Genomic DNA, 12,369 nt, shown 5'->3' on the forward strand with positions numbered 1-12,369 from the left:
AGCTCTAAAATGATATAGTATGCTTAAGAAATGACATATTTTAGGTCCTAAATGACTTCATATGCTTAGCTAGCTCCAAAATGACATAATAACCTTACTTAGCTTCAAAATGACCTATTGAACCCAGGCTAGCTCTAAAATGACCTATACTTAGCATTTTTTCCTCCAAAATGACTTAATATGCTTAGCTAGCTCAAAAATTACATAATAAGCTTAATTAGCTCCAAAATGACCTATTTAACCTAGGATAGCTCTAAAATGACCTATACTTAGCATTTTTTCCTTCAAAATGACTTAATATGCTTAGCTAGCTTAAAAATGACCTATACTTAGAATCTTTTCCTCCAAAATTAGTTAATATGCTTAACTAGCTCTAAAATGACATAATATACTTAAGAAATGACATAGTTTAGCTCCTAAATGACTTCACATGCTTAGCTAGCTCCAAAATGACATAATAAGCTTAATTAGCTCCAAAATGACATATTTAACCTAGGATAGGTCTAAAATGACCTATACTTAGCATTTTTCCTCCAAAATGACTTAATATGCTTAGCTAGCATAAAAATGACCTATTTAACCTAGGATAGCTCTAAAATGACCTATACTTAGCATCTTTTCCTCAAAAAAGACTTAATATGCTTAGCTAGCTCTAAAATGATATAGTATGCTTAAGAAATGACATATTTTAGGTCCTAAATGACTTCATATGCTTAGCTAGCTCCAAAATGACATAATAAACTTACTTAGCTTCAAAATGACCTATTCAACCCAGGCTAGCTCTAAAATGACCAATACTTGGCATTTTTTCCTCCAAAATGACTTAATATGCTTAGCTAGCTCAAAAATTACATAATAAGCTTAATTAGCTCCAAAATGACCTATTTAACCTGGGATAGCTCTAAAATGACCTATACTTAGCATTTTTTCCATCAAAATGACTTAATATGCTTAGCTAGCTTAAAAATGACCTATACTTAGAATCTTTTCCTCCAAAATTAGTTAATATGCTTAACTAGCTCTAAAATGACATAATATGCTTAAGAAATGACATAGTTTAGCTCTTAAATGACTTCACATGCTTAGCTAGCTCCAAAATGACATAATAAGCTTAATTAGCTCCAAAATGACATATTTAACCTAGAATAGCTCTAAAATGACTTATACTTAGCATTTTTCCTCCAAAATGACTTAATATGCTTAGCTAGCATAAAAATGACCTATTTAACCTAGGATAGCTCTAAAATGACCTATACTTAGCATCTTTTCCTCAAAAAAGACTTAATATGCTTAGCTAGCTCTAAAATGATATAGTATGCTTAAGAAATGACATATTTTAGGTCCTAAATGACTTCATATGCTTAGCTAGCTCCAAAATGACATAATAACCTTACTTAGCTTCAAAATGACCTATTCAACCCAGGCTAGCTCTAAAATGACCTATACTTGGCATTTTTTCCTCCAAAATGACTTAATATGCTTAGCTAGCTCAAAAATTACATAATAAGCTTAATTAGCTCCAAAATGACCTATTTAACCTAGGATAGCTCTAAAATGACCTATACTTAGCATTTTTTCCTTCAAAATGACTTAATATGCTTAGCTAGCTTAAAAATGACCTATACTTAGAATCTTTTCCTCCAAAATTAGTTAATATGCTTAACTAGCTCTAAAATGACATAATATGCTTAAGAAATGACATAGTTTAGCTCCTAAATGACTTCACATGCTTAGCTAGCTCCAAAATGACATAATAAGCCTAATTAGCTCCAAAATGACATATTTAACCTAGAATAGCTCTAAAATGACTTATACTTAGCATTTTTCCTCCAAAATGACTTAATATGCTTAGGTAGCATAAAAATGACCTATTTAACCTAGGATAGCTCTAAAATGACCTATACTTAGCATCTTTTCCTCAAAAAAGACTTAATATGCTTAGCTAGCTCTAAAATGATATAGTATGCTTAAGAAATGACATATTTTAGGTCCTAAATGACTTCATATGCTTAGCTAGCTCCAAAATGACATAATAACCTTACTTAGCTTCAAAATGACCTATTCAACCCAGGCTAGCTCTAAAATGACCTATACTTAGCATTTTTTCCTCCAAAATGACTTAATATGCTTAGCTAGCTCAAAATTACATAATAAGCTTAATTAGCTCCAAAATGACCTATTTAACCTAGGATCGCTCTAAAATGACCTATACTTAGCATTTTTTTCCTCGAAAATGACTTAATATGCTTAGCTAGTTTAAAAATAACCTATACTTAGAATCTTTTCCTCCAAAATTAGTTAATATGCTTAACTAGCTCTAAAATGACATAATATGCTTAAGAAATGACATAGTTTAGCTCCTAAATGACTTCACATGCTTAGCTAGCTCCAAAATGACATAATAAGCTTAATTAGCCCCAAAATGACATATTTAACCTAGGATAGCTCTAAAATGACTTATACTTAGCATTTTTCCTCCAAAATGACTTAATATGCTTAGCTAGCATAAAAATGACCTATTTAGCCTAGGATAGCTCTAAAATGACCTATACTTAGCATCTTTTCCTCAAAAAAGACTTAATATGCTTAGCTAGCTCTAAAATGATATAGTATGCTTAAGAAATGACATATTTTAGGTCCTAAATGACTTCATATGCTTAGCTAGCTCCAAAATGACATAATAAACTTACTTAGCTTCAAAATGACCTATTGAACCCAGGCTAGCTCTAAAATGACCTATACTTAGCATTTTTTCCTCCAAAATGACTTAATATGCTTAGCTAGCTCAAAAATTACATAATAAGCTTAATTAGCTCCAAAATGACCTATTTAACCTAGGATAGCTCTAAAATGACCTATACTTAGCATTTTTTCCTTCAAAATGACTTAATATGCTTAGCTAGCTTAAAAATGACCTATACTTAGAATCTTTTCCTCCAAAATTAGTTAATATGCTTAACTAGCTCTAAAATGACATAATATACTTAAGAAATGACATAGTTTAGCTCCTAAATGACTTCACATGCTTAGCTAGCTACAAAATGACATAATAAGCTTAATTAGCTCCAAAATGACATATTTAACCTAGGATAGGTCTAAAATGACCTATACTTAGCATTTTTCCTCCAAAATGACTTAATATGCTTAGCTAGCATAAAAATGACCTATTTAACCTAGGATAGCTCTAAAATGACCTATACTTAGCATCTTTTCCTCAAAAAAGACTTAATATGCTTAGCTAGCTCTAAAATGATATAGTATGCTTAAGAAATGACATATTTTAGGTCCTAAATGACTTCATATGCTTAGCTAGCTCCAAAATGACATAATAACCTTACTTAGCTTCAAAATGACCTATTCAACCCAGGCTAGCTCTAAAATGACCTATACTTGGCATTTTTTCCTCCAAAATGACTTAATATGCTTAGCTAGCTCAAAAATTACATAATAAGCTTAATTAGCTCCAAAATGACCTATTTAACCTAGGATAGCTCTAAAATGACCTATACTTAGCATTTTTTCCATCAAAATGACTTAATATGCTTAGCTAGCTTAAAAATGACCTATACTTAGAATCTTTTCCTCCAAAATTAGTTAATATGCTTAACTAGCTCTAAAATGACATAATATGCTTAAGAAATGACATAGTTTAGCTCTTAAATGACTTCACATGCTTAGCTAGCTCCAAAATGACATAATAAGCTTAATTAGCTCCAAAATGACATATTTAACCTAGAATAGCTCTAAAATGACTTATACTTAGCATTTTTCCTCCAAAATGACTTAATATGCTTAGCTAGCATAAAAATGACCTATTTAACCTAGGATAGCTCTAAAATGACCTATACTTAGCATCTTTTCCTCAAAAAAGACTTAATATGCTTAGCTAGCTCTAAAATGATATAGTATGCTTAAGAAATGACATATTTTAGGTCCTAAATGACTTCATATGCTTAGCTAGCTCCAAAATGACATAATAACCTTACTTAGCTTCAAAATGACCTATTCAACCCAGGCTAGCTCTAAAATGACCTATACTTAGCATTTTTTCCTCCAAAATGACTTAATATGCTTAGCTAGCTCAAAATTACATAATAAGCTTAATTAGCTCCAAAATGACCTATTTAACCTAGGATCGCTCTAAAATGACCTACACTTAGCATTTTTTTTCCTCCAAAATGACTTAATATGCTTAGCTAGTTTAAAAATAACCTATACTTAGAATCTTTTCCTCCAAAATTAGTTAATATGCTTAACTAGCTCTAAAATGACATAATATGCTTAAGAAATGACCTATTTTAGCTCCTAAATGACTTCACATGCTTAGCTAGCTCCAAAATGACATAATAAGCTTAATTAGCCCCAAAATGACATATTTAACCTAGGATAGCTCTAAAATGACTTATACTTAGCATTTTTCCTCCAAAATGACTTAATATGCTTAGCTAGCATAAAAATGACCTATTTAACCTAGGATAGCTCTAAAATGACCTATACTTAGCATCTTTTCCTCAAAAAAGACTTAATATGCTTATCTAGCTCTAAAATGATATAGTATGCTTAAGAAATGACATATTTTAGGTCCTAAATGACTTCATATGCTTAGCTAGCTCCAAAATGACATAATAACCTTACTTAGCTTCAAAATGACCTATTCAACCCAGGCTAGCTCTAAAATGACCTATACTTAGCATTTTTTCCTCCAAAATGACTTAATATGCTTAGCTAGCTCAAAAATTACATAATAAGCTTAATTATCTCCAAAATGACCTATTTAACCTAGGATAGCTCTAAAATGACCTATACTTAGCATTTTTCCTTCAAAATGACTTAATATGCTTAGCTAGCTTAAAAATGACCTATACTTAGAATCTTTTCCTCCAAAATTAGTTAATATGCTTAACTAGCTCTAAAATGACATAATATACTTAAGAAATGACATAGTTTAGCTCCTAAATGACTTCACATGCTTAGCTAGCTCCAAAATGACATAATAAGCTTAATTAGCTCCAAAATGACATATTTAACCTAGGATAGCTCTAAAATGACCTATACTTAGCATATTTTCCTCCAAAATGACTTAATATGCTTAGCTAGCATAAAAATGACCTATTTAACCTAGGATAGCTCTAAAATGACCTATACTTAGCATCTTTTCCTCAAAAAAGACTTAATATGCTTAGCTAGCTCTAAAATGATATAGTATGCTTAAGAAATGACATATTTTAGGTCCTAAATGACTTCATATGCTTAGCTAGCTCCAAAATGACATAATAACCTTACTTAGCTTCAAAATGACCTATTCAACCCAGGCTAGCTCTAAAATGACCTATACTTGGCATTTTTTCCTCCAAAATGACTTAATATGCTTAGCTAGCTCAAAAATTACATAATAAGCTTAATTAGCTCCAAAATGACCTATTTAACCTAGGATAGCTCTAAAATGACCTATACTTAGCATTTTTTCCTTCAAAATGACTTAATATGCTTAGCTAGCTTAAAAATGACCTATACTTAGAATCTTTTCCTCCAAAATTAGTTAATATGCTTAACTAGCTCTAAAATGACATAATATGCTTAAGAAATGACATAGTTTAGCTCCTAAATGACTTCACATGCTTAGCTAGCTCCAAAATGACATAATAAGCCTAATTAGCTCCAAAATGACATATTTAACCTAGAATAGCTCTAAAATGACTTATACTTAGCATTTTTCCTCCAAAATGACTTAATATGCTTAGGTAGCATAAAAATGACCTATTTAACCTAGGATAGCTCTAAAATGACCTATACTTAGCATCTTTTCCTCAAAAAAGACTTAATATGCTTAGCTAGCTCTAAAATGATATAGTATGCTTAAGAAATGACATATTTTAGGTCCTAAATGACTTCATATGCTTAGCTAGCTCCAAAATGACATAATAACCTTACTTAGCTTCAAAATGACCTATTCAACCCAGGCTAGCTCTAAAATGACCTATACTTAGCATTTTTTCCTCCAAAATGACTTAATATGCTTAGCTAGCTCAAAATTACATAATAAGCTTAATTAGCTCCAAAATGACCTATTTAACCTAGGATCGCTCTAAAATGACCTATACTTAGCATTTTTTTCCTCGAAAATGACTTAATATGCTTAGCTAGTTTAAAAATAACCTATACTTAGAATCTTTTCCTCCAAAATTAGTTAATATGCTTAACTAGCTCTAAAATGACATAATATGCTTAAGAAATGACATAGTTTAGCTCCTAAATGACTTCACATGCTTAGCTAGCTCCAAAATGACATAATAAGCTTAATTAGCCCCAAAATGACATATTTAACCTAGGATAGCTCTAAAATGACTTATACTTAGCATTTTTCCTCCAAAATGACTTAATATGCTTAGCTAGCATAAAAATGACCTATTTAGCCTAGGATAGCTCTAAAATGACCTATACTTAGCATCTTTTCCTCAAAAAAGACTTAATATGCTTAGCTAGCTCTAAAATGATATAGTATGCTTAAGAAATGACATATTTTAGGTCCTAAATGACTTCATATGCTTAGCTAGCTCCAAAATGACATAATAAACTTACTTAGCTTCAAAATGACCTATTGAACCCAGGCTAGCTCTAAAATGACCTATACTTAGCATTTTTTCCTCCAAAATGACTTAATATGCTTAGCTAGCTCAAAAATTACATAATAAGCTTAATTAGCTCCAAAATGACCTATTTAACCTAGGATAGCTCTAAAATGACCTATACTTAGCATTTTTTCCTTCAAAATGACTTAATATGCTTAGCTAGCTTAAAAATGACCTATACTTAGAATCTTTTCCTCCAAAATTAGTTAATATGCTTAACTAGCTCTAAAATGACATAATATACTTAAGAAATGACATAGTTTAGCTCCTAAATGACTTCACATGCTTAGCTAGCTACAAAATGACATAATAAGCTTAATTAGCTCCAAAATGACATATTTAACCTAGGATAGGTCTAAAATGACCTATACTTAGCATTTTTCCTCCAAAATGACTTAATATGCTTAGCTAGCATAAAAATGACCTATTTAACCTAGGATAGCTCTAAAATGACCTATACTTAGCATCTTTTCCTCAAAAAAGACTTAATATGCTTAGCTAGCTCTAAAATGATATAGTATGCTTAAGAAATGACATATTTTAGGTCCTAAATGACTTCATATGCTTAGCTAGCTCCAAAATGACATAATAACCTTACTTAGCTTCAAAATGACCTATTCAACCCAGGCTAGCTCTAAAATGACCTATACTTGGCATTTTTTCCTCCAAAATGACTTAATATGCTTAGCTAGCTCAAAAATTACATAATAAGCTTAATTAGCTCCAAAATGACCTATTTAACCTAGGATAGCTCTAAAATGACCTATACTTAGCATTTTTTCCATCAAAATGACTTAATATGCTTAGCTAGCTTAAAAATGACCTATACTTAGAATCTTTTCCTCCAAAATTAGTTAATATGCTTAACTAGCTCTAAAATGACATAATATGCTTAAGAAATGACATAGTTTAGCTCTTAAATGACTTCACATGCTTAGCTAGCTCCAAAATGACATAATAAGCTTAATTAGCTCCAAAATGACATATTTAACCTAGAATAGCTCTAAAATGACTTATACTTAGCATTTTTCCTCCAAAATGACTTAATATGCTTAGCTAGCATAAAAATGACCTATTTAACCTAGGATAGCTCTAAAATGACCTATACTTAGCATCTTTTCCTCAAAAAAGACTTAATATGCTTAGCTAGCTCTAAAATGATATAGTATGCTTAAGAAATGACATATTTTAGGTCCTAAATGACTTCATATGCTTAGCTAGCTCCAAAATGACATAATAACCTTACTTAGCTTCAAAATGACCTATTCAACCCAGGCTAGCTCTAAAATGACCTATACTTAGCATTTTTTCCTCCAAAATGACTTAATATGCTTAGCTAGCTCAAAATTACATAATAAGCTTAATTAGCTCCAAAATGACCTATTTAACCTAGGATCGCTCTAAAATGACCTATACTTAGCATTTTTTTCCTCCAAAATGACTTAATATGCTTAGCTAGTTTAAAAATAACCTATACTTAGAATCTTTTCCTCCAAAATTAGTTAATATGCTTAACTAGCTCTAAAATGACATAATATGCTTAAGAAATGACATAGTTTAGCTCCTAAATGACTTCACATGCTTAGCTAGCTCCAAAATGACATAATAAGCTTAATTAGCCCCAAAATGACATATTTAACCTAGGATAGCTCTAAAATGACTTATACTTAGCATTTTTCGTCCAAAATGACTTAATATGCTTAGCTAGCATAAAAATGACCTATTTAACCTAGGATAGCTCTAAAATGACCTATACTTAGCATCTTTTCCTCAAAAAAGACTTAATATGCTTAGCTAGCTCTAAAATGATATAGTATGCTTAAGAAATGACATATTTTAGGTCCTAAATGACTTCATATGCTTAGCTAGCTCCAAAATGACATAATAACCTTACTTAGCTTCAAAATGACCTATTCAACCCAGGCTAGCTCTAAAATGACCTATACTTAGCATTTTTTCCTCCAAAATGACTTAATATGCTTAGCTAGCTCAAAATTACATAATAAGCTTAATTAGCTCCAAAATGACCTATTTAACCTAGGATCGCTCTAAAATGACCTATACTTAGCATTTTTTCCCTCCAAAATGACTTAATATGCTTAGCTAGTTTAAAAATAACCTATACTTAGAATCTTTTCCTCCAAAATTAGTTAATATGCTTAACTAGCTCTAAAATGACATAATATGCTTAAGAAATGACATAGTTTAGCTCCTAAATGACTTCACATGCTTAGCTAGCTCCAAAATGACATAATAAGCTTAATTAGCCCCAAAATGACATATTTAACCTAGGATAGCTCTAAAATGACTTATACTTAGCATTTTTCCTCCAAAATGACTTAATATGCTTAGCTAGTATAAAAATGACCTATTTAACCTAGGATAGCTCTAAAATGACCTATACTTAGCATCTTTTCCTCAAAAAAGACTTAATATGCTTAGCTAGCTCTAAAATGATATAGTATGCTTAAGAAATGACATATTTTCGGTCCTAAATGACTTCATATGCTTAGCTAGCTCCAAAATGACATAATAACCTTACTTAGCTTCAAAATGACCTATTCAACCCAGGCTAGCTCTAAAATGACCTATACTTAGCATTTTTCCTCCAAAATGACTTAATATGCTTAGCTAGCTCAAAAATTACATAATAAGCTTAATTAGCTCCAAAATGACCTATTTAACCTAGGATAGCTCTAAAATGACCTATACTTAGCATTTTTTCCTTCAAAATGACTTAATATGCTTAGCTAGCTTAAAAATGACCTATACTTAGAATCTTTTCCTCCAAAATTAGTTAATATGCCTAACTAGCTCTAAAATGACATAATATACTTAAGAAATGACATAGTTTAGCTCCTAAATGACTTCACATGCTTAGCTAGCTCCAAAATGACATATTTAACCTAGGATAGCTCTAAAATGACCTATACTTAGCATTTTTCCTCCAAAATGACTTAATATGCTTAGCTAGCATAAAAATGACCTATTTAACCAAGGATAGCTCTAAAATGACCTATACTTAGCATCTTTTCTTCAAAAAAGACTTAATATGCTTAGCTAGCTCTAAAATGATATAGTATGCTTAAGAAATGACATATTTTAGGTCCTAAATGACTTCATATGCTTAGCTACCTCCAAAATGACATAATAACCTTACTTAGCTTCAAAATGACCTATTGAACCCAGGCTAGCTCTAAAATGACCTATACTTAGCATTTTTTCCTCCAAAATGACTTAATATGCTTAGCTAGCTCAAAAATTACATAATAAGCTTAATTAGCTCCAAAATGACCTATTTAACCTAGGATAGCTCTAAAATGACCTATACTTAGCATTTTTTCCTTCAAAATGACTTAATATGCTTAGCTAGCTTAAAAATGACCTATACTTAGAATCTTTTCCTCCAAAATTAGTTAATATGCTTAACTAGCTCTAAAATGACATAATATACTTAAGAAATGACATAGTTTAGCTCCTAAATGACTTCACATGCTTAGCTAGCTCCAAAATGACATAATAAGCTTAATAAGCTCCAAAATGACATATTTAACCTAGGATAGCTCTAAAATGACCTATACTTAGCATTTTTCCTCCAAAATGACTTAATATGCTTAGCTAGCATAAAAATGACCTATTTAACCTAGGATAGCTCTAAAATGACCTATACTTAGCATCTTTTCCTCAAAAAAGACTTAATATGCTTAGCTAGCTCTAAAATGATATAGTATGCTTAAGAAATGACATATTTTAGGTCCTAAATGACTTCATATGCTTAGCTAGCTCCAAAATGACATAATAACCTTACTTAGCTTCAAAATGACCTATTCAACCCAGGCTAGCTCTAAAATGACCTATACTTGGCATTTTTTCCTCCAAAATGACTTAATATGCTTAGCTAGCTCAAAAATTACATAATAAGCTTAATTAGCTCCAAAATGACCTATTTAACCTAGGATAGCTCTAAAATGACCTATACTTAGCATTTTTTCCTTCAAAATGACTTAATATGCTTAGCTAGCTTAAAAATGACCTATACTTAGAATCTTTTCCTCCAAAATTAGTTAATATGGTTAACTAGCTCTAAAATGACATAATATGCTTAAGAAATGACATAGTTTAGCTCCTAAATGACTTCACATGCTTAGCTAGCTCCAAAATGACATAATAAGCTTAATTAGCTCCAAAATGACATATTTAACCTAGGATGGCTCTAAAATGACCTATACTTAGCATTTTTCCTCCAAAATGACTTAATATGCTTAGCTAGCATAAAAATGACCTATTTAACCTAGGATAGCTCTAAAATGACCTATACTTAGCATCTTTTCCTCAAAAAAGACTTAATATGCTTAGCTAGCTCTAAAATGATATAGTATGCTTAAGAAATGACATATTTTAGGTCCTAAATGACTTCATATGCTTAGCTAGCTCCAAAATGACATAATAACCTTACTTAGCTTCAAAATGACCTATTCAACCCACGCTAGCTCTAAAATGACCTATACTTAGCATTTTTTCCTCAAAAATGACTTAATATGCTTAGCTAGCTCAGAAATTACATAATAAGCTTAATTAGCTCCAAAATGACCTATTTAACCTAGGATAGCTCTAAAATGACCTATACTTAGCATTTTTTCCTTCAAAATGACTTAATATGCTTAGCTAGTTTAAAAATGACCTATACTTAGAATCTTTTCCTCCAAAATTAGTTAATATGCTTTACTAGCTCTAAAATGACATAATATGCTTAAGAAATGACATAGTTTAGCTCCTAAATGACTTCACATGCTTAGCTAGCTCCAAAATGACATAATAAGCTTAATTAGCTCCAAAATGACATATTTAACCTAGGATAGCTCTAAAATGACCTATACTTAGCATTTTTCCTCCAAAATGACTTAATATGCTTAGCTAGCATAAAAATGACCTATTTAACCTAGGATAGCTCTAAAATGACCTATACTTAGCATCTTTTCCTCAAAAAAGACTTAATATGCTAAGCTAGCTCTAAAATGATATAGTATGCTTAAGAAATGATATATTTTAGGTCCTAAATGACTTCATATGCTTAGCTAGCTCCAAAATGACATAATAACCTTACTTAGCTTCAAAATGACCTATTCAACCCAGGCTAGCTCTAAGATGACCTATACTTAGCATTTTTTCCTCCAAAATGACTTAATATGCTTAGCTAGCTCAAAAATTACATAATAAGCTTAATTAGCTCCAAAATGACCTATTTAAGCTAGGATAGCTCTAAAATGACCTATACTTAGCATTTTTTCCTTCAAAATGACTTAATATGCTTAGCTAGTTTAAAAATGACCTATACTTAGAATCTTTTCCTCCAAAATTAGTTAATATGCTTTACTAGCTCTAAAATGACATAATATGCTTAAGAAATGACATAGTTTAGCTCCTAAATGACTTCACATGCTTAGCTAGCTCCAAAATGACATAATAAGCTTAATTAGCTCCAAAATGACATATTTAACCTAGGATAGCTCTAAAATGACCTATACTTAGCATTTTTCCTCCAAAATGACTTAATATGCTTAGCTAGCATAAAAATGACCTATTTAACCTAGGATAGCTCTAAAATGACCTATACTTAGCATCTTTTCCTCAAAAAAGACTTAATATGCTAAGCTAGCTCTAAAATGATATAGTATGCTTAAGAAATGATATATTTTAGGTCCTAAATGACTTCATATGCTTAGCTAGCTCCAAAATGACA

This window comes from Triticum aestivum, chromosome 6B (assembly GCF_018294505.1).
Source record: "Triticum aestivum cultivar Chinese Spring chromosome 6B, IWGSC CS RefSeq v2.1, whole genome shotgun sequence".
In the NCBI taxonomy this organism is placed as follows: domain Eukaryota; kingdom Viridiplantae; phylum Streptophyta; class Magnoliopsida; order Poales; family Poaceae; genus Triticum; species Triticum aestivum.